A 24,114-nucleotide genomic window follows, 5' to 3' on the forward strand; every position below is an offset into this window, starting at 1 on the left:
CTGCATTTTTAATCAGTGGAACTCAATATATAGTTAGCCGTATTGAAGTCTTCCTTATCTAAACCCAGGAAAACAATTTTTAAACAGTCAAATCAGTGGGTCTTATATTTTATACAAAATATCCTTTATCTAGAATCCACATACACCTACATGCATATCCTATTTATTTGGTTGGGATTGGAATTAGGATATCTAAATTTCTGGGAATAATTTTATTTAAAGAATCCTGGACAGACTGACTTCACTATATGTATAAGCTTCATAGTAAGGTAGCATTAACCCTCCTTTTAATCTTTTTCTGAAATGCTAAATTCAGTGGCTGACTTAGATTGTGCAAAATATTGGTATTAAAGAATGCTGAATTTTTTATGTCATTTAAAAGTAAATCAGAGTATCTGAAAGAAATTGTTTTTATAAAAAAGCATTAAAATACTATTTGTTGCAGAGTAGATTTTTTTATTGTTTGCTAATATATTTCTTTTTGTAAAGTAAAATATGTCTTAAACAGTCAAAACAGGTAATTTTGGCATTTATAAATTACAAAACTTGTTTCATAAACATATCTCAAGAATGTGCTAGATGCAGGTAATGTGTTTTTAGATTAGATGGAAGGTAGCACTGGCACCATACCTTTCTAAGGAACAGTTTTATTGGAAGTATTTGACCTGCGATGGGCATGAATGACTATTAAAGTGCCTTGTTTGACTTCTTTCCTAAAACATCAAAAAACTGCTCACCCTTAATTTAATGAAACTGCCATTGTTCATGTCATCTATGCCCACTGGGGTTGGTAATTTCCATCCTGCATCTGAAGGGTGGAAGCTGTTTAAGGATTGCTGAGAAGGCTTTTATACATCAATATTAAAGAATGTCCTGAAAGTCATACTTTAGCAAAATCTCTGTCCTACTTTTTTGTGGTGTTATAATCTTACATGTATCACTCTGCAATACAATTGCCAGATTACTATACACAATACCTAAATTCTGAAAAGTCAATTGTTGTCCCAATATGACTTTAAGGAAAAGTAAGGGAATAATCTTAACTGTCTGCTATTTTGTGAAGCAAAGTATTTAAGAGTAATGTAGAATGAGGAATCAAAAGTCCTGAACCTTTCAAAATTGGAGATTAATTTTAAGTGTCCAATATGTTCCTATTATATACTGTCATTGCATAAATAAATAAAGCTTTTTCTGCAAAGTATTCTTGACCTATTAATGTTATTCACAGAAATGATGGGGAACTTTATGGATACTGTGTGGAGGAGTTTGAATGAATGACCCCCCAATATATTCGGGAGCTTATATTAAAAATAGTAATTTAGATCTGCAGCCTCCTGGCTGGAGGTCTCACTGTGGGTGGACCTTAGGGTCCAACCCTAAGGCAAATCTGAATTCCAACCTAAGATAGGCAAAGTGCCTGAGTTCCAGACTGGGGTTCCTGAAATGTGCTTGTGGTGGCTTTTGGCTTCTCCTCCTCCCTCCCCTCCCCCCTTCTCTCTCTCTCTCCCCCCCTCCCTACCTTCCTGTCCTTCTCCCTCCCTCCCCCTCTCTCTCCCTCCCTCTCCCCCTCTTCCCCTCCCTGTCTCTCCTTGGTCCTGTAAGAAGGGGCCAACTTTTTCTGCCATTATGGAACTTCCCTGGATCTGTAAGCTTCAAATAAATTCTGTTCTGTAACTGCCTGGTTTGGAAGTTCATCTCAGTCACCTGAGGCTGTTTGCTATGGTGTTTACAAGGTATAAATCCTTAAGAATCAAAGGTATAAATACTGCTCGATTTATTAAACTGACAACTTAAAACTGTTTTGTTACATTTTGTTACTCAGTCCTGTAAGAAATTGTTTATACATCTACATATATGTATACAGATATATACATATTTTATGAGAAAAATTGCCCCTTTTTTAGCTGAAAAGGTTAATATAGGTCACTGCAGTGCACTAACAGAAGACATAGTAGGACAGCTAGAGGAGACATCTGATTCCAGTCCCAACCCCTTGATCAAAGCCAACCCTGTACATACTTTTGAGGCCCACTTTGGACATGAGACCTCTGTCCCTTCCTTTATTTGGGAGTATTGTAATTACCCTACAGGATCTTTGATCTTTCATGTTACATTTGCTTCACATAAGGATTTATTTAAAGAAAAAAAAAAAGCAGTATTCACCATCTTTCCCCTTTCTAGTCCCAGTACTTGCATTTGTATGTTACCAAGATTCTCAACACAAAACCAAGTCTTGGGGACTGGAGAGATGGCTCAGCAGTTAAAGGTGATGGCTTGCAAAGCCTAATGGCCTGGATTTGATTCCCCAGTACCCACATAAACCCAGATGCACAAAGTAGCACAAGTTCATTTACAGTGGCAGAAGGCCCTGATCCACCCATTCTCCCTCCCCTCATTTTTTTCAAGGACCAAGTCTTTAGGATTAAAAATTCCCAATTTTTTCACAGAAAATTGAATTTGGGGCAAAATCAAAACTCCAGAAAAATTGGTCAGTTTTTTTACTTAAACATTTTCTTTGCAATGATTTTCTCTATACAAATAGCACCGTTATTGCAAGACAGTTGTCAGCTTCCAAAACCACATCCTTTGTAGTAGTTCCTGTGGTTGTACAGGCTCTGTATCCACTCAAGCCCTCTGTGAATTTTGAAGGTAAACTCATAAAAATAGGCTGCCACGTTGCCTAATCGTTTTGCTGGCTTTCACTGCTGCTGTTGGAGGGTAATCAGGAACAGCAGCAGCCATGAGGCGGCGTGCCACTCTGCTTTCACAAAGAGGGCAATAAGAGGGAGAAAAGCGGCAGTATTTCCCATTGACCAAGTCTTGCAAAATAGGGCCAGCTGTTGAGGATGATCATTTGGAATCCCTGAAACACTTCTTTGAAATGAGCATTGCTCCTGTTACATATTTTGAAAACTAATGTAGCCCTTCCCAACATTATGTATAATACGGTCTCTGTGTGTATAACTGACTTTTTTTGAGCAATTCCTCACCACCCATCAAGGACTCGAGTTTTCCATCTGTAGACAGTACATTTGGTGGTAGAAAACAATAAACATGAGAAGTTCAAGCTATAAACATGCGTTTTGAATGCTCATGCAAAATATCCAATCTGCATAGCAAAGAAATGATAGGTAATTCTGCATTGCATTTAGAGTTAAAAAACATCTGTCCAATATGGCTGTAGCTGTAGGCCAATCCCAAGAAAATGCAAAAAAATTGTCTCCTGATAGAGAAGTTGAAACTAGCACTATATAATTAAGTTCTATGGTAGCTATATTTTATATTTTTAACTGGTATGAAACAAAGTTTTCTAGTTGAATCTCTAGTTCATTTTCCCAAGGCAAGACTTTGTATCTTATGTGCAACTCCATTAAGGCTGCATGTCAGGAATGTGCTTTTTACCATGCTTAAAACTCCCAGATACCAGTTCACTAGGTCTTTAAGAATAGAACAAATGCTTGTGTGACTGGGATATTTTCAGGTCATGAAAGCTCTTTATTAATTTAAGCAGTAGTAACATTTCAAGCAGTTCAGGAAGTTTGAGGTTTTACAATCCTTAATTAGTTCTTTTTTACAGAAAACAAATTACCAAAAATACATTAAGACTATATAATCACATCTCTTTCTACAGAAGTAAATGGATACACTAGCCTAGTTCTACCTTGAGTGAAATATTTATTGTAGAATAAAGTACAGTTGATAGTTATCTGCACTGAGAGTGTCAGACTAGCTCTTCACAATTATATCCCTTTGCCTTTTTGGTTTTTAGAGGTAGGGTCTACTCTAGCTCAGGCTGACCTGGAATTCACTATGTAGTCTCAGGATGGCCTTGAACACTTGGCCATCCTCCTGCTTTGCCTCCCATGTTCTTGGCTGGGCCAGAGAAAACAGAGGAGAATTTTTTTTTTAATTTTTTTAATTTATTAGAGGCAGATACTAGGAATGGGCATGCCAGGGCCACTGCAAAGGAACTCCAGACACATATCAAGTTGTGCATCTGGCTTATGTGTGGGTACTGGTGAATCAAACCAACATTCTTAGGCTTTGCAGGCAAATACCTTAACTGCTAAACCATCTCTCCAGCCCTTTAATTTTCATCAGTGGTCACCGTACCTAATATTCAGGCTGTTTCACTGTATGAGAAAAATCTAAACAGTATTTGAGCAACTCACCAGCTCTCTGAGAAGAATTTAACTTTGCCCCTTTTATTTTCTAAACATGATTAGCACTTTGGTTGGTTGTATGTCTGTCTCTGACAAAATACTTGTGCACTCAGCATCTAAATTTATATCCATAATAGATCAAACCAATAGTTGATGGGCAAGTTTCCTCCGTGATACTAATCCAACAGAAGTCAAAGGATCAAAACCATTGCCAGGACTGGGAAGATGGCTCAGCAGTTAACACAACTTGCAAAGCCTAACAACCCAGGTTCCATCCTCCTGTACCTACATAAAAAGGACTGGAGAGGTGGCATAGTGGTTAAGGCATTTGCCTGCAAAGCCAAAGGAATCAGGTTTGATTTCCCAGGACCCATGTAAGCCAGAAGCACAAGATGGTGCATGCATCTGGAGTTGGTTTGCAGCAACTAGAAGCCTCGGCATGCCCATTCTCTCCCTCTCTCAAAAATGAATTTATTTATTTTTATTTTTTTCGAGGTAGGATCTCACTCTAGCTCAGGCTGACCTGAATTCACAATGTAGTCTCAGGGTGGCCTTGAACTCATGGCGATCCACCTACCTCTGCCTCTCAAATGCTGGGATTAAAGGTGTGTGCCACCATACCTGGCTTGAAAATATTTTTTAAGAAGACAGATGCACAAGTGGCTCATGCATCTGGAGTTCATTTGCAGTGGCTAGAGGCCCTGGCATGGCCATTCTCTTACCCCCACCTCACATCTGGCAAATAAAAATAAACCATCGTCAGAACTGTCATATCTTCTTTTCAAAGATGCAGACTCCAGGGCTGGAGAGATGGTTTAGTGGTTAAGCGCTTGCCTGTGAAACCTAAGGACCCCGGTTCGAGGCTCGATTCCCTAGGACCCACATTAGCCAGATGCACAAGGGGGTGCACACATCTGGAAATCGTCTGCCGTGGCTGGAAGCCCTCGTGTGCCCATTCTCTCTCTCTCTCTCTCTGCCTCTTTCTCTGTCACTCTCAAATAAATAAAAATAAACCAAAAAAATTAAAAAGAAAAAGATGCAGACTCCAGAGCTCCTCCTACATACTCATTCTAAAGGTCTGGCAGCCTATGAATGAATATGCACTTGTAGTAGGTGTGCTAGATGACTCTTCCTAGTCCGCACAAAGTGAACTTAGAAATGCTTCCTGCCTGGGGTGAGACTTTCAGTGTTACTAACTCAGGGTACTGGATGTGTTGGATAACACTTAGAAAATAACTGTCAAATCCATTATGACTCAAGGGATCTTGTTAGCTTGATCCCAGGAATACCAGCCTATAGGCAACTGTTAGTCGTGAACAAGCTAATTTGATTAAATCAAGTCTGACAACCAAGACTTGTGGCCTCAAGTGAAGGTTTGGGAGTGACTGCAGAGAGAAAACTGACCAAGTCCAACTACAGACAAGCCAGGTTGCAGCGGAGTGGACATTGTGAAGAGCCTCCTGGAGTGACTAACTTGTGTGTGCTTTCGGCTTACTTGAAAACAAAAAGTATTCCTTATTTTTAAATATGGCCTAACAGTGATATTCCTCATTTCTTAATATTTAAATTCTTAGAATCATAAAAATAACCAGAAATGTTAAAAGATCAAGCTCTACAAATAGACATTTGGTATTTGTGTCTTTAAGATATACATGTAGGTCTGGAGAGATGGCTTAGCAGTTAAGGCACAATGCCTGTGAAGCCTAAGGACCCAGGTTCCATTTTCCAGATCCCACTTAAGCCAGATGCACATGGTGGTACATGCATCTGGAGTTCATTTGCAGTGGCTAGAGGCCCTGGTGTGTCCATTCTCTCCCTCTCTCTCAAATACATGAAAAAAATATTTAAAACAAAGACACACATGTAATTTCACACAAATGTGTACAAATATACACCTTTAAAAAACAATGAAGTTCACTTAAGAAGCTCAACATCCTATTACTTTATTCTCTTGTGTGCCCTCCATGATGTTACTCTTCCTCCCCAACAAGAAACTACTAAATTTTTGATAGAATTTTCTGCTAAACAATTTATTTTTTTTCTTCACATAATTTTTGAACTTTATGTACACTTCCCATCTTGCTTTTTTTTTGTCTATTGTTAGACCCAATGAAATTTATTTGAGACAAGATTTATTTTCAAGGCTTTTATTATATTGAATAATGATGGTTTGTCCCTTTAGGAAGGAAAATTGGGCTCCTGTTTTGTATTTTTTTAATTAAAAATGTTTGAGTATTAGAGATTGATAGCTATTAGCATGTTGCTATGAACATTCTTTAAGGACCTTATCCCGCTAATCACTTTAGAACCCTCTGCAGGTAGATACAAGGATGCTTTTGTGTTTTTTGCTTGTTTGTTTGTTTTTAATGTACCTATTTGCAAGCAGGGGGAGAAAAAAATGGGTTGGCCAGGGTCTCTGACCACTGCAAATGAACTCCAGGTGCATGTGCCTCATTGTGTATCCATCCAGCTTTATGTAGTACTGGGAAATCAAACCCAGGTCCTTGGGCTTTGCAGGCAAGCACCTTAAGTGCTGAGCCATCTCTCCAGTCCCCACTAGGCTGTTATTTTTAAAATGTGAACTTCAAATCCCCAGTCACTTCTCTCAGAGCTTCAGTTGGTCCCTATGCCAATCTTGTGCAGCATTGTCCTACACCGTAGTCCCTGGTGCCAAAGGTCCATGTGCTTCAAGTATTATATGTCCTACTTTGAACCAGCCTTTGTTAATTAAGTACATAGTTCTCACTTTTTCTGTATCCTTTCTAAAAGAGCCTAAACTGCCACCTGTGTTAGAGGTGTATCTTGGCTTACAGTCTGGAGAAGCTTTATGATGACAGGGAAACGATGGTAAAGCAGAGAGGCTAGGCATCACCTTCTTGCCATAGCAAGTGGAAACAGCAGCAGGAGAGTGAGCCTCACGAACACTGGCAAACTGATGGCTAATAAACCTCAAGGTCCTACCCCAGTGACACACCCTCCAGATTGCCACCAGCTGAAGCTGAAACCTACAAACACAAGAATTTATGGGAGACATTGATCCAAACCACCATGGGATCTAACTTCATTGACATATAAAGACTGTCCCAGAAGCATTTGTTGGTGAGATGATTTTTCAATTTATTTATTTGAGAGAGAGCGGCAAATAGAGAGAATGGGTGCATCAGGCCCTCTAGCCAGTGCAAATGAGCTCTAGATGCCTGTGCTATCTTGTGCATCTGGCTCACATGGTCCTGGGGAAAGGAGCCTTGGTCCTTTGGCTTTGCAGGCAAACACCCTAACCACTAAGCCATCTCTCCAGTCCAAGATTTTTTTATTAAAGCTCCATTAAAGTGTCTTTGCACCTTTTCCTTTGTAAAATCTTGCATGGTGTTGCAGTCAAGTTTGCACTGCTGGCAAAAAACACTCAACAAAGCAGCTTGTGGGTGTGTGTGTGGCGGGGGGTATTTTAGCTTACAGACTCTAGGGGAAGCTATATGATGATGGGAAAATGATGGCATGAGCAGAGGGTGGACATCACTTCCTGGCCAACATCAGACGGGCAACAGCAACAGAAGACTGTACCAAACACTGGCAAGGGGAAGCTGATTATAACACCCATAAGCCCATGCCCAACAATGCACCGTCTCCAGGAGGCTTTAATTTCCAAATTGCTATCAGCTGGGGACCTAGCATTCAGAACACCTGAGTTTATAGGGGACACCTGAATCAAGCTACCACACATGGTTAAAATCACTTTATCTTATTGAATCAGTTCCATGTTTCCTTGATACCTGCTGCCCAAGCAGACTCTGCACACCCACCTCAGACTTCTGAAATGCTTGTGCTAAATGTCCACCTCCCCACTAGCTGCTTCTCTTCCCAGTGGCAAATTCCAGCCTGTAGCCAGTGTGGTCCAACCTGTATCTGCATGCAGCTGAGATCACCATGAACATGATCCCACACAAAATCATAGGGTTACTCTAAAGTACTTTTAAAATATTTTTAAATATTTTATTAATTTATTTGAGGGAGAGATGAAAAGTCAGGTGAAGGGAGAGAGAATGGGTCAGACAGGGATGTTAGCCACTGCTAACTAACTCCAGATGTATGTGCCACCTTGTGCATCTGGCTTTACAAAGATACTGGGGACTTGCATTTGGGTCCTTTGGTTTTGCCAGCAAGTGCTTTAATCACTAAGCCATCTATCCAGTCCATAAAGCACTTTTTACATGACAATGTTTTGTACATGTTTGCAAGTTTGGGGGTGCACCAATGTCCTCTGGGACCAAGACCATTAAAGCTTTTCTATTGTAGGCAAACATACCAATCATATGTCCTGGATGTCATTCTGACACATTTGCAGCTTTGCTTGGCTTCATTTTTTTCCCCTTTCTTGCTTTTTTTCCAGAGAGAGAGGGGGGCGGAGGGAGGGAGAGGGGGAGAGAGAGAGAGAGAGAGAGGGAGAGAGAGAGAGGAGAGAGAGAGAGAGATATCACTACAGGGCTGAAGAGATGGCTTAGCAGTTAAAGTACTTGCCGGTGAAGCCTTAGGACCCAGGTTTGATTCCCCAGTATCCACCTAAACCAGATGCACATGGTGGCACATGCACCTGGAGCTCATTTACAGTGACTAGAGGGCCTGGCACATCCATTCATTCTCTCACACTCCCACTTCTCATAAATAAATAAAATGTAAAGAAAAAAAAAACAAATGTATTGCAGTATAATTGGTATACAATAAACTGCACATACTTAAATTGCATGTTCTTGTAAATACATATTTCCAGGGCCTCCTGGTAATCCATTTCCCCTTGCAGTGCTCAGCTAAGCTGCTTAGCTTTCCAGTGCTAGAACTTCGTATCCCTGGAGTCTTGGTGTGTCTTCTTTGACACCACATGATTTTCAAGTCCATCCATAAGGAGATAGGTCAGTAGCTTCTTTGTATTGCTGAGTAGTATGACATAGCACAGATTTTTCCACAACTTGCTTATCCTTTCAAGAAATGTGGATGGAGGGCTGGAGAGATGGCTTAGTGGTTAAGCACTTGCCTGTGAAGCCTAAGGACCACGGTTCGAGGCTCAATTCCTCAGGACCCATGTTAGCCAGATGCACAAGGGGACACACACATCAGGAGTTTGTTTGCAGTGGCTGGAAACCCTGGAGTGTCCATTCTCTCTTTCTCTCTGCCTGTTTCTCTCTCTCTCTGTCACTCTCAAATAAATAAGAATAAACAAAAACAACAACAACAAAAAAAGAAATGTGGATTGAGCTGGGTGTGGCGGCCCACACCTTTAATCCCAGCACTTGGGAGGCAGAGGTAGGAGGATCGCCATGAGTTGGAGGCCACCCTGAGAGTACATAGTGAATTCCAGGTCAACAGCTACAGTGAGAGTCTACCTCAAAAAGAAAAAAGGGGAAATGGCTTGGCGGTTAAGGTGCATGCGTGCAAAGCCTAAGGACCCAGATTGGATTCTCCAGGACCCACATAAGCCAGATGCGCATGGTGGCACATGGGTCTAGAGCTTATTTGCAGTGGCTAGAGGCCCTGGCATGCCCATTCTCTCTCTCTCCATTCTCTCTTTTTCTAATAAATAAAAAAAATGTTTAAAAAGAAAGAAGAAAGAGAAAAGAAAAAGAAATTGTGGATGGACCAGGAGAGATGGCTCAGTAGTTGAGATGCTTGCTTGCAAAGCCTTCAGGACACAGGTTTAACTCCCCAGTACTCACATAAAGCCAGAGGCACAAGGTGGCACATATGTTTTGAGTTAATTTGCAGTGGCTAGATGCCTTGGCATGCTCATTCTCTCTCTCTCTCTCTCTCTCTCTCTCTCTCTCTCTCTCCTTTCTGCCTCTTTCTTACACACTAAAAAAAAAAGGAAATGTGGGTTGTTCACAGTGTTTGCTTATGCAAATAAAGTAATTGTGAACAGTTGTATACAAAGATGACTTTGGACATATGTCCCCATTCCATTTGAGTAAACACCTAGGAATTGAATGGCTTGGTCTTATTATAGGTGCATTTTACCTTTTTTTTTTTTTTTTAATGAGAGAGAAAATTGGCACACCAGGGCCTCTAGCCACTGCAATTGAACTCCAAATGTATGTGCCACCTTGGGCACATGCATGACCTTATACGCATGCATCACTTTGTGCATCTGGCTTACATGGGTTCTGGGGAGTTGAACCTGGGTCCTTAGGCTTCACAGGCAAGTGCCATAACTGCTAAGCCATCTCTCCAGGTCCATTTTACCTTTAATTTTTTTAATTTTTATTTATTTATTTGAAAGTGACAGAGAAAGAGGCAGAGAGAGAGAGAGAGAGAGAAAATGGGTGTGCCAGGGTCTCCAGCCACTGCAAACGAACTCTAGATGTGGGCGCCCCCTTGTGCATCTGGCTAACGTGGGTCCTGGGGAATTGAGCCTCGAACTGGGGTCCTTAGGCTTCACAGGCAAGCGCTTAACCGCTAAGCCATCTCTCCAGCCCCATTTTACTTTTTAAATAAAAATTTCGGATTATTTTCTGGAAACACAATTAAGGTGGCATCTTACCTCCTGTCACCTTTATGATCTATGACAATTGGAAGTTCCTATAAAAACATGAACCTTTCAGTCCAGGTCAGCCTGGGCTGGGGCCAAACCCTAGCTGGAGGCCCTGGTGTACTCTCGCTCTCTCTCTCTCTCTCCTTGCAAATAAATAAATATATTTAAAAACTATCTTTAAAAAAAAGAAGGGATAAACTTTTCCAAATCATTCTAATGTGAAGCCCAAACTAAAATCCACTGGAGACTAGAAAGATGTTTCAAATATTTAAGTAATGATAGATATTTTTATTATGCATTCCCTTCTTTCACGAACTCGTTTATGTACTCAGAGCTACCCAGCTGTATTTTATTAAGTATTGGGAGTATAGTGAAAACCCACACCCTACCCTCAAAAAGCTGGCAGGAATGTTGTTGGGTTTTGTTTTTATTTTTTATCTCTTGAAACTAGATTTTTCCATTGAGTGGCCATAGTCATTTCAGACAGTTTAGTTTTCAACTGATCTTTCTTAAAATTTTATAACCCTGACCTAAGGTCAGTCGTGATGAAAGGGAACGAAAAGTTACAAAATCATAGACATGTTTGAGAAGTTTCTGTTGGTTTTGCCTTTTCCCCCAGCCCCTTTTCCCACCTCCAATACTTATGAATATTTCGCTGTGGGAACATCACCTTTAAAAGGCCATCATACAGACTCAGAACAAACAAAACGAACACCTCTGGATCTGCCTCAGATTAACAATAAATAGTTAATTTCAGCTTAATTTCAACCATAGTGCTTTCTCTTTCTGTTTTTCAAATTGGAACTTCCCCAAGATCAGACTTTACAAATGTAAATTTTGTCAAAAAAATTTGATTCCCATCTCCATTTATTTTTAGTTAGTTACTTGCAAGCCTGGAGTGGTGGCTCATGCCTCTAATCCAAGCCCTGGGAAGGCAGAGGTAGGAGGATCACTGTGAGTTGGAGGCCACCCTGAGACTACATAGGGAGTTGCAGGTCAGCCTGGGCTAGAGTGAGACCCTCCCTACCTCAAAAAATAAGTGAATGAATATTTATTTATTTATTTATTTGCATGTATGTGTGTATGCATATGGGTGTGCCAGGACCTCTTGCCACACTGCAAAGGGACACCAGACAGTAACACTGCTTTTGGCACCCTAATAATGTGGGTGGCTTGAAATTGAACCCTACCAGCAGGCTTTGCAAGCTAGCAGAAGCAAGTACTTTTCACCACTGAGCAATCTTCCCAGCCTCTCCATTTTTATTTGTTAGGAATTCTCACTATCTGTCCTTGGATGTGTTGTCACTTTTATTTTGAATTCATTCTACCAGGAATAAATAACATTTAGAAATTGGGTAAAACCTTTTTTTCCAACATTTTAGCAAAGTTGCAGTGGTCGCCGTGGCTCTCTGAGCTTCGCTGTGCTGCCTAAAGACGCCAAGAAAGACAAAACCCAGTCAACAAGTCTGGGGGACAAGGCCAGAAAGAAGAAGTGGTCCAAAGGCAAAGCTCAGGACAAGCTCACTACCCTAGTCCTGTCTAACCAAGCTAAAAACTCTGTAAGGAAATTCCCAACTCCAAGCTTATTACTCCTGTGGTGGTCTCTGAAAGACCGAAGATCTGGGGTTCCCTGGCCAGGGCTGCCCTTCAGGAGCTCCGTAGTAAAGGAGTCATCAAACTGGTTTCAAAGCACCAGAGCTCAAGTGATTGACACCAGAAATACCAAGGGTGGAGATGCCCCCACTGCTGATGAGGATGCGTGAACAGGTTCAACTCAACTGACTGTACATTTGGAAAAATAAAACTATTAAGTCAAACGAACAAACAAAAAGAATTGGGTAAAAGATTTCTCTTTTAAACATTTGAGGTCATTTGATGAGACAAAAAGCACAGGTGCATAAGAAACAAGAAAAGCTATGGTTGTGGTATACTGTTGACTCGCTACGCCCAAAATGAAAACATCCAGAGTCCTGGGGAGTATCTCCAAGAACAAGGTTGAAGCATCCTATTTCAGCTCTCAGCTGCTCAGCTATGTTTTTCTTCTCTGCTCTTCTCCACTCACCAGTAGATCTTGGGATTCTGGCCCTCTCCAGGCCATGAACACGGTCCTAGATGAAGATAGACACCTGATCTTGGGCTGAGTGACATTGAACTTTCAAATGGAAATAATTTGGGGACTGGAGAGATGGCTCAGCAGTTAAGGCACTTGTCTGCAAAGCTTAAGGACCCAGGTTCAGTTCCCCAGTTACCTATGTAAAGCCAAATGCACAAAGTGACATGCATCTGGAGTTTGTTTGTAGTGGCTGGAGGCCCTGGTGTACCCATTCTCCCCCTCCCCCCATCTCTCTTTCTCTCTGTCTCCTAGCGAATAAATAAATAATGTACATTTTTGAAAAGGAAGTCATTTTACTTGAGTCAACCAAGCAAAACACTACACAAAATACAAAAGCATAGAAATGAATAGGGTCAGAGTCATGCTTCCCTAATGTGGACACTTTAATCTAGGACCCCCATACAGAGCTTGGTGCCAGACCCAGCCAGTCCACTTCTAGAAGTCCTCAGAAGGTGACACGTGAGCATGTGTCCAGAAACCAACAGTAGATGGCCTACTCATCAACAGAAATTGGCAATAAGCTAATTGTGTATCGACAGGACTAATTTGAACAGAGTCTTTTCACACTGTTTAATTCTTGGCCACAAAACAGTTATTAACTAAAATTTTCTGTGAAAGACGGATAGTAAATATAGATTTGTGGACCATATGGTGTCTGTCACAAATAATAAGTTCTGCCATTGTCGCATAAAACAGCCCAAGTCAATGTGGAAGGGAAGGGGCATGGCTGAGTTCTAATAAAATCCCTATTTATGAAAAACACCACCAGGTGGGTTTGGCTTTAAGGGCCTTAATTTGAAGACTGGCTTATAGAGATATGGATTTATATTTATTGGCATGCAGAGTTCATTGTAATATACTGTTGGGGGAACAGGCCCATCTTAGTATAGCATGGGTAGTATAAGGCTACGTATATAAAATGAATATTCATATGCATGCAAATCAACAGACAAGGGCCTAGAGGGATGGTCAGCAAACAGTATTGGAGAAATCACTAGGTTGAGAGATTTGCAATGATTTTTCTTTACACTTCTATATATTATCATTTTAACTTTTTAATATTTTATTTATTTATCTTAGAGTGAGAAAGAGAGAAAGAAGCAGAGACAGGGAGAGAATGGTGAACTCCAGACATGTTCACCACTTTTGTAATCAAAAGTGAGAGTAGCCTTAATCTATGGCCATAAACATCAGTATTTACAGGGAAGTTTGATGGGCATAATATATCTATTTAGCCAGACAACAGCAGTGGTTTCCCCACTAGAGCTGATGACTTCCCCAGCCGTAGGTTTTTGATTAGATTTCCAGTACCAGGCAGGACTCTCACCTTCCTCTCCCCTTGCCCCCCACTGCCATGGACTGGGCCTCAAGTATAATGACCGATTTTAGTTCTTTCTTCCTGATAATTGTTCAATCTGTTCTTTATGCTTTCTTCTCCTCTTTCTATCTTCTTTGTAATCAATTAGGTTAGATTAATTGGATTAATTTTGCTCCAGTTCCTTTATAGACTCACTAGCTTAATTTAGCTCTGTTTTATTACTTTACTGGTTGCATTCACTTGTTAAAGTGAAATAAATTTGGCCTAAACTTGAATCTGTACTTGGGTGATAAAGTTTGGCCCATAGCAAACTGTGCATCATAAACTGTACCTTAGCTTCCTATGCAAGCAAATTCTAACCTCACCTACCTAACCTAACCTTAAAGCTGAGCAACTGAGTCTCAGCCAATCACAGCACTTAACTTCCAACTAATCCCAGGCTGTCAACTGATCAACATACCGCATAAAGGATTCCATCTGCAGCCAATCAAGTTGTTTCTCTCTCTGACTACAAATACAAACTGCACCTATGGCGGAGCGGGTTTTCCCAACCAGCTTCAGCATGGAGCACTGCCTGGTTCTAAGAACCTTGTTCTTTGTGCTGGAGAAATGGCTCAGCAATGAAGGCACTTGCCTGCAAAGCCTAATGACCTAAATTCCCCAGTTTGATTCCTCAGTACTCATGTAAAGCTAGATACACAAATTGTTACCAGCATCCATAGGCCATATGTAGCAGCTAGAGACCCTGGTGTGCTCATTCTCTCTGTCTGTCTCTCTTCTATCTTTTTCTGCTTGCAAATAAATAAATAATATCCTTTTCTGAGGCAAGCCCAATAGACTGGCCTTCTTTTTTTTTAATGTGAGAGAGTGAGAGAGACTGACACACAGAGAGAGAATTGGTACCCCAGGGCCTCCAGCTACTGTAATCTAACTCCAGATGCATGCACCACCTAGTGTGCTTGCCTGTGAAGCCTAAGTACCCCGGTTCGAGGCTCGATTCTCCAGGACCCACATTAGCCAGATGCACAAGGGGGCACAGGCGTCTGGAGTTCATTTGCAGTGGCTGGAAGCCCTGGCATGCGCTCTCTCTCTCTCTCTCTCTCTGCCTCTTTCTGTCTGTAGCTCTCACATAAATAAATAAAATAAACAAAAAAAAATTTAAAAAGAAGACCCTTGTTCTTTTATTAAAATAATTGTTAAATTTCACTGGTCTAAGATTTCCTTTCAACACATTTTTATCTTATATCACAACAGACGTCCACATGATACTAAGCCACTTCACTCACAGCATGAGAACTTTTCATTAGCATAGTTCTATTTCTCTCCCTCAGGCTTCATGTTCTTGTCTTATGCTTTGTTTAAAAAATCGGTTTTTAATTTAATTTAATTAAATTATTTATTTATTTATTTGAGAGAAAGATGGAGAGAGAAAGAGAGACAGGCAGGTGTGACAGAGAGAATGGGCATGCCAGGGCCTCTAGTCACTGCAAACGTACTCCAAACACATGCACCACTTTGTGCATCTGGTTTACGTGGGCACTGGGGAATCAGACCTCAGTCTTTAGGTTTTGCAGGCAATGCCTTACCCACTAAGCCATCTCTCTAGCCCTAAAAAAAAAAAAAAAAAACAAGCCGGGCGTGGTGGCACACGCCTTTAATCCCAGCACTCGGGAGGCAGAGGTAGGAGGATCGCCATGAGTTCAAGGCCACCCTGAGATGACAGAGTTAATTCCAGGTCAGCCTGGACCAGAGTGAGACCCTACCTCGAAAAACCAAAAAAAAAAAAAAAAAAGAAAGAAAGAAAACAAACAAAAAAAAAAGTATTTATTTGCAAACAGAGACAGGTAAAGAGAAGAGATACAGACAGAGAAAGTAGATGCACTAAGGCCTCTGCAAACAAATTCCAGACACATGTGCCACCTTGTGCATCTGGCTTAATGTAGGTACTGGGGAATCAAACCTGGGTCCTTTGGCTTTACCAGCAAGTGCCTTAACTGCCAAGCCATCTCTCCAGACCCTGACCTTTTTTTTTTTTTTTTTTTTTGTTGTTTTTCAGTTTGCAACATTCCAGTTTGTTGCCCAGTCTGACCTTGAACTCACTCTGTAGGCCAGTCAGACTTTGAAGATTCTCCAAGTAGCTGAGATTACAGGCACCAATCAGACCTTTCCATGCTTATCTTAATTACTGCTGAGAAGTGCCCGGTACATGATGGGGGCTCAGAGCATGTTTGTTGAATGAATAACGGATGAAATGAGTGGACAATCTTTTCTTCATAGCATATCCCCAGAAATTAAGAACTATTCACAGGCTGGAGAGATGTCTTAGTGGTTAAGACACTTGCCTGCAAAGCCAAAGGACTCAGGTTTTATTCCCTAGGACACATGTAAGCCAGATGCACAAGGTGACACATGTTTCTGGAGTTTGTTTGCAGCAGCTGGAGGCCCTGGCATGCCTATTCTCTCTATCTCTCTATCTGCCTCTCTCTCTCTCTCTCTCTCTCTCTCTCTCTCTCTCTCTCAAAATAAAATATTTTTTTAATTGTAAAAAGAACTATTCACAGTGGGCATGATGGCACATACCTTTAATCCCAGCTCTCAGGAGGCAGAGGAAAGAGGATTGCTGAGAGTTTGAGTCCATCCTGAGATAACATAGTGAATTCCAGGTCAGCCTGAGCTAGAATGAGACCCTGCCTTAAAAAAATCAAAAATCAATAAGATAAGTTACTATTCAAGGAGACAGTGTGGTTTTAGAGTAACCCACCACTGCTCAGGAACTTTTAAGCTCATCAAGCATGCTTCATGTCACCTCTACAGGTCACTGGGTCCTGCTCCAAGCAACCAGTGTCTCATGTAGAGAGACTGCCAGTTTAGTTTGGCCTTTTTGTCACTATTCTTTTCTCCCCCACCCCATCTTCTGAGGCAGTTGAGGGGCAACAGGGCCCCTAAAAGTAAAAGTCCGAAATGTCATTGAGCCCACAGGGGGAGAACCTGGGTCCTCCTCATCTCCTTCCCTCTAATGGAGTCCTTGCAGCCTCACTTTGCTAGAGGACAGGAACGTAAGGAGAGGACCTACCTATTCCTTGTCTTGTTCTTTCCCAGAAGAGAAAGAGACAAAAACCTGATTATACCTGGATACCTGAGATGGGGGCTGGACTAACCAATTCAGTCCTTATCTGGTAAACTCCCACAGAAGACCCCAGTCAGGGTCTCCCAGTTGGCATTCCTATTTGTGGGAACCCCTCTTGCTCTACAGGAGTTCTGTGCTCTTTCTTGCTCTAATCTCTGTAATAAAACCCTTTAAAAAAAAACAACTTATTTATTTATTTTATTTTGAGAGCGAGACAGAATGGGCATGCCAGGGCCTCTAGCCACTGCAAACAAACTCCAGACACATGTGCTAAATATTTTTTAAAAATGAAGTTCTGTTTAGGCAAGGACGCTGGAGCTCACAGACAGCACCCTGGCCAAGATACATGTAAGTAGCTAGCAGCCGGGTCAGTTTGAGGGTAGCATCTCATCTGGCCGGAAGTGGTCAGGAATTGTCCTCCTAGCTGGTCCCCTCTGTTCAACAAGACAGAACTAAAGGGATGCCACAGGCCCAGTGCAATCTGCCACTTCTCCAGTAGGTGACGCCTTAAGCCAACAAAGCTTTCCAAGACAATGTCTGTGGAAATTGCTTTTCTTTCATTATTACAAGATTTTAAGTCAAAATCATTTTCTCCCCTTTCTTTAAAAATACACAATATAGTGTGGCTTCCTTGCCAGGCAGAAAATGAAATTTGTCTTAATCCATTGCCTAGGAGAAAGTGCTCGTCACAGTTGACATCTGTTAAATTTTAAACGAGGTAAGGACGGGAGGCAGAAGGTCTGAAATGCGCTCTTTGTCCAAGAACCGGGGCGGACGCCCCTCCCATGCGCCAGCTCTGCTGACAGCCCCTGTGGGCAGAAATGCAGAGGTGCCTTCTGCACCCCTCCAGCCAGGGAACACGTGTGCTCGAGTTCAAGTGTGGAGGCTGGGCACAGCCAGGAGGACCGTGCTGACAGCTCTATTACCTGCTACTGCCCAGGATGGGGGATACCAGGCCTGACCCTTGACACCACCCCTCCCCCACTTCCTCTCTGCACAGTGTGGAAGGCTGGGGAAGGAGAGCTTCACCCTGAGATGTCAGAAGAGTTCAGCATGTCCTAAATTCTATTCTTTTTAAATTATTTATTTATTTGCAAGAATTGGTATGGTAGGGCTGACATCTTGGCTGGAGGCCCTGGAGTACTCTCTCTCTCTCTTTCATTAAAAAAAAAAAAAGCCAAAAAGAAGAAGAAAAGGCCAACCTCCAGATGCATGTGCCACCTTGTGCATCTGGCTTAGGCGGATACTGGGGAATTGAACCTGGGCTTTGAGGTATGCACCTTAACCACCAAACCATTTCTCCAGCCCCTAGCTCTATTCTTAAAGCCAAATGCATTTTTCTTCTGTTATATTTCCCTCCAGCCAAGACTATTGAACCAATCACTCCAGCTTAATTAATCCTGTTATTATTCAAACTTCATCAGTTAAAGAATGAAAGCAGGATGTTCTGATATGTAGCTTAAATGTCTGCTCACAGTCCAGTCTCCAGCGAGAAAGGAAAGACTTTAAGAATTTTTTTTAAGTATTTTAGGGCTGGAGGGATGGCTTAGTGGGTAAGGCATTTGCCTGCAAAGCCAAAGGACCCAAGTTCGATTCCCCAGGACCCACGTTAGCCAGATGCACAAGGGGGCACACACATCTGGAGTTCATTTGCAGTGGCTGGAGGCCATGGCACACCCATTCTCTCTCTCTCTCTCTCTCTCTCTCTCTCTCTCTCTCTCTCTCTCTCTCCCTCTTTCTCTGTCAAATAAATAAATTAAATTAAATATTTTTAAAGAAGTGTTTTATTTATTTATTTACTTGAGAGAGAGGGAGAGAAAAAGAAGCATTGAAAGAGAGAATGGATGTGCCAGGGCTTCTAGCCACTGAAAATAAATTAGAGATGCATGTGCCACCTTCTGCATCTGGCTTTATGTAGGTACTGGAGCATCAAACCTGGGTTCTTTGGCTTTGCAGGCAAGTGCCTTAACTTCTGAGCCATCTCTCCAGCTACCCCACCACAGCTGTTGTAGTTACCTTCATGTTTCTGGGACAAAACACCTGACCAAAAGCAGTTGATGGGAGGAAAAGTTTTGTTTTTGTTTTTCAAGCCCAGACTAACCTGGAATTCACTCTGTTGTCTTAGGATGCTCTCAAACTCACAGTGATCCTCCTACATCAACCTCCCAAGTCCTGGGATTAAAAGCATGTGCCACCATGCTGGGCCTAGGAAAAGTTTTTGTTTTGGCTACAGTCTCCAGGGGTAGCTTCATGATGGCAGAGAAAAGCATGGCATAAGCAGAGGCTAGACATCACCTCTGCCACAGCAGGTGGAAAACAGCAGCAGCAGATTTGAGCTGAGCTCTGGCAAGGAGGAGCTGGCTATAACACCCCTAAGCCCACCTTTCAAAAACACACCATCTCATGCAAGGCTTCACCTCCCAAAATTGCCATCAGCTGGGGACCAAGCATTCAAAACACATGAGTTTATGGGGAACACCGGATTCAAACCACCACACAGGGACAGCCAGACAACCCTTCAGTCTCAACTGTCAATGCCATCCTTGCCCTGACCCCTAGAGGAGACATAGGAAGGTAAGGCAGTGATCCTGAAGTCTTCCCAAAGTTGATCCTCTTTCCCCAGCCTCCCCCAGGGCTGACATGATACCACTGTCCTGGCATGTGGAATGCGGGCAGCAGTGGTGGTTGTGGCCTGAGACACTTAGGAGCCTGTGCGTCCACCATCCCTGCCACACATCCTAGAGGCCACTCATTTGGAGTGATGTTCTCCTGACGGCAAGCAACCTGGCCTGGCCACAGGGCAAGAGAGAAACCAGGTGTGTCGGGCGGCAGAGATACCATGGGCTTCATTGTCACCTTGGGCTTCACTGTCGCTGCAGACTCCGGGAGCCAGGATGGAGCTCAGAGTGTGGAGCTGAGTGCCAGGCCTGCTGGGGAAAGCATCTGCTCCTGGCCTCGTCCCTACTGTACCCACTGTCTCCTCCTATAGCATTAGACTTTCATCCTCACAAAGTCGCCTTCCTTCAGGCTGGTTTGAGCTGGGACTCGCAGTTTTCACCTGAGACTTCTGCTTACCACAGAGCAGCCAAGATGTGCTGACATTTCTCTCTGGCTGTCTTCTCTTCTGAAACATTTTTCATGTCAGTAAATGTATTTGGAAACCACAATTTCAATAGCATTCATTATATTCATATATATATTATATTATTATATATTATTAATATATTATATATTATTAATATATTGTATTATATTCATATATATATACATTCATAGATTTCATTGCATTCTGTTGCTGTGTGATGGATTCTTTTCATTCTATATTAAAATCATAATTAAATTAATTAAATCATATCTCTCTTTATTTTCTCCAGGTAAGTTTCCAAATGCAGAATTTCTTTTCCAGTGCATAGGTCCATAAAGACCTCTGCTACATATCACCAAATTGCTGTCCAAGAAAGTGCTACCAAATTAGAGTAAAAGTGCCCTTTCAGGGCTGGAGAGATGGCTTAGCGGTTAAGCACTTGCCTGTGAAGCCTAAGGACCCCAGTTCGAGGCTCGATTCCCCAGGACCCACGTTAGCCAGATGCACAAGGGGGCGCACGTGTCTGGAGTTCTTTTGCAGTGGCTGGAAGCCCTGGCATGCCCATTCTCTCTCTCTCTCTCTCTTGCTTTGAAATAAATAAATGAAACTTAAAAATAAAATAAAATATATTAAAAGTGCCCATTCCATGCATTCTTGCTGAATTTTATAATGTCCAAAATATTTTTATTTATTTATTCATTTGCACAAGACAGAGAGAGAAAGAGAGAGAGAGAATGAGAATGGGTGTACCAGTGGCTCTTGTCATTGCAAATGAACTCAAGATGCATGCATCACTTTGCACATCTGGCTTTATGTGGGTACTGGGATACTGGGAAATCAAATCCAAGTTGCTAGGCTTTGCAGGCAAGTGCATTAACCACTGGGCAATCTCTCTAGCCCCCCAATTTATTTTTAGAGAGAGAGAGACCAAGAGAGAGGAGAAATAGAGAATTGATGTGCCAGTTCCTCAGCCACTGCAATCAAACTCCAGATGCTTGCACCAACTAGTGGGCATGTGCAACCTTGCTCCTGCCTCACCTTTGTGTATCTGGCTAATGTGGGATCTGGAGAGTCGAACATGGGTCCTTAGGCTTCACAGGCAAGTGCCTCAACCACTAAGCCATCTCTCCAGCCCCCCCCCCCCAAATATTTTTAATTTGATGAAAACTCGTCCTGGTTGTAACATAGGTTTTAATTACTAGTAAATTATTTTATTTTCTCTCACATGTCTGTCTTGAAAAGTTACTTTCCTTGTTGCTGAGACAGAATGTTTGATAGAGGTAAATGATACAATCTTGGGATTAGGTTTATTTTCTCTGCCCATTAAGGAACTTAAAGGCAGGAATGTGTTTGGAAGAGTAAAGTTTATTTCAAATTAAGAGATAAAGAAAACAGAGAGAACAGACTCCTCTGGGAGTAGGAACTGGCTTTTTTGTTTCTTTGTTTGTTTTGTTTTGTTTTTCAAGGTAGAGTCTTGTTCTAGCCCAGGCTGACCTGGAATTCACTATGTAGTCTCAGGGTGACCTTGAACTCACAGCACTCCTCCTACCTCTGTCTCCCAAGTGCTGGAATTAAAGGCGTGTGTCACCGCGACCAGCGGAGCTGGACTTTTATTGAATGAGGGAAGCTGACCCCTCTGGAGTCTGGGATGGGTCAGTTTAAACAAAGATGAAGGCACTGGCTGGTTCATAATACATCAAGGGTGGAAAATTCACTTAGGCTGGGAAGAACTAGGAAATGAATCATCTTCTTCACTATCTTGGGTCGCCATATTTTGGGTCTCCATCTTGGGTCCTCTAATGTACTCTAGAATATAACTACATACTGAGGGCCCTTTTTCCTTGTCTAGCTAGTGGAGGAAACTATCTGGCTCCTATGGTATATCGTTAAGGCAGGAAAGATTTATTATGGCCCACAGTTTCATGGGTCATCAGTCCATCCTGACCAGGAGGGCATGGCTGCTGGGGTAGCATCAGTAGCTTGTTCACCCCCTGGAGGATTAGGAAACATAGACCTCAGATCAAGGCCCATCTCTAAGGGCCTATATCTGCCAGCTGTGCCCCTCATTCAAAAGGTCTAATAACCTCCAAAACCAGTGTCAGCAGCTGGCTATCAAGTGTTCAAACACATGAGCCTGCACTAGACATTGAAATGACATTTAAATCACAATATTGTTTTAATAGTTTTGTGCTCATATATCTATTTTTAAAATATTTACTTATGACACAGAGAGAATGGGTGTGCCAGGGTCTCCAACCACTGAAAACAAACTCCAGATGCATGTACCACCTTGTGCATGTGGATTATGTGGGTACTGGGGCATCAAAGCTGGGTCCTTTGGCTTCACAGGCACACATCTTAACCACTAGGCCATCTCTCCAGCCCTTATTTTTATCTTTATTTACTTATTTATTTTTTTATTTTATTTTTTTTCTTTTTGGTTTTTCGAGGTAGGGTCTCATTCTGGTCCAGGCTGACCTGGAATTAACTCTGTAGTCTCAGGGTGGCCTTGAACTCATGGCGATCCTCCTACCTCTGCCTCCTGAGTGCTGGGATTAAAGGCGTGCACCACCACACCCGGCTTTATTTACTTATTTATTTGAGAGAGAGAAAATGGGCACACCAGGCCTCTAGCCACTTCAAACAAACTCCAGACACATGTGCCACCTTGTGCATCTGCTTACATGTGAGGTGGCAAATCAAACCTGGATCTTTTGGTTTTGCAGGCAAGCACCTTAACCACTAAGCTATCTATCTATCCAGCTTCTTATTTTATTTTCCTATTGAGATATTATTAAATTGTTATTTATTTCTAAGGACTCTTTGTATATTTTTGATATGTCTCTGTTCCCTGTTGATATAACAAAATAGATTATTTATAAAGAATAGAAGTTTGATTATTTATAAAGAATAGAAGTTTGGGGCTAAAGAGATGGCTTAGCAGTTAAGGCACTTGCCTGTGAAGTCTAAGGATCCAGGTTTGGTTCCCAGCTATCCACATAAGACAGATATGCAAAGTGGCACATGCATCTGTAATTAGTTTGCAGTGGCTAGAGACCCTGGTGCACCCAAATCTTTCTCTCTTTTTCTATCTGCCTCTCTGAAATAAGTAAATATAAATAAAAATGTTTTTTTTTTTAACATAGAAGTCTTTTGGATGTGGATTCTGGAATTTGGGAAGTCTAAGATCATGATGTGAGTATCTGCCCAGGCTAAGGACCTTCCTACTGCACACTGAGACAGAAAGAGGTTAGCTCAGGTCTCTTCCTTTATCTATGAAATCTAACAGTGTCATAGTGACATCTTGCCATGACCTTATCTAATCATAATTCTCTCCCACAGGTCTCAACTCCAAAGACCAATAAGATTCTACTTCAGAGATGAAATTTCCAACACAAAGACTTTTCAGGCCATGTTCAAGCCATAGTGGATATTAATTCCTTGTTACAATGTCATTGCAGGGCTTCCTCCAATTTTTTATTTGCTTTTAGATTTTTTAAACATATTATTTATTTATTTATTTGAGAGAGAGCTAGAGAGATGACTTAGCAGTGAAGGTGCTTGCCTGCAAAGTCTAAGGACCCAAGCTCACCTCGCCAGAATGCACATAAGCCAGATGCACAAAGTGACACTTGCACCAAGGTGACACACACACCTGAAGTTCAATTGAAGTGACTAGAGGCCCTGGTCCGCCAATTCTCTCTCTTATGCTCCCTCCCTCTCTCTCTCTCTCTCTCTCTCTCTTTCTCTCTCTCTCTCTTGTGTGTGCATGCTCTCTGTCCTAAAAATAA

Source organism: Jaculus jaculus, chromosome 16, assembly GCF_020740685.1.
Source record: "Jaculus jaculus isolate mJacJac1 chromosome 16, mJacJac1.mat.Y.cur, whole genome shotgun sequence".
Lineage (NCBI taxonomy): Eukaryota > Metazoa > Chordata > Mammalia > Rodentia > Dipodidae > Jaculus > Jaculus jaculus.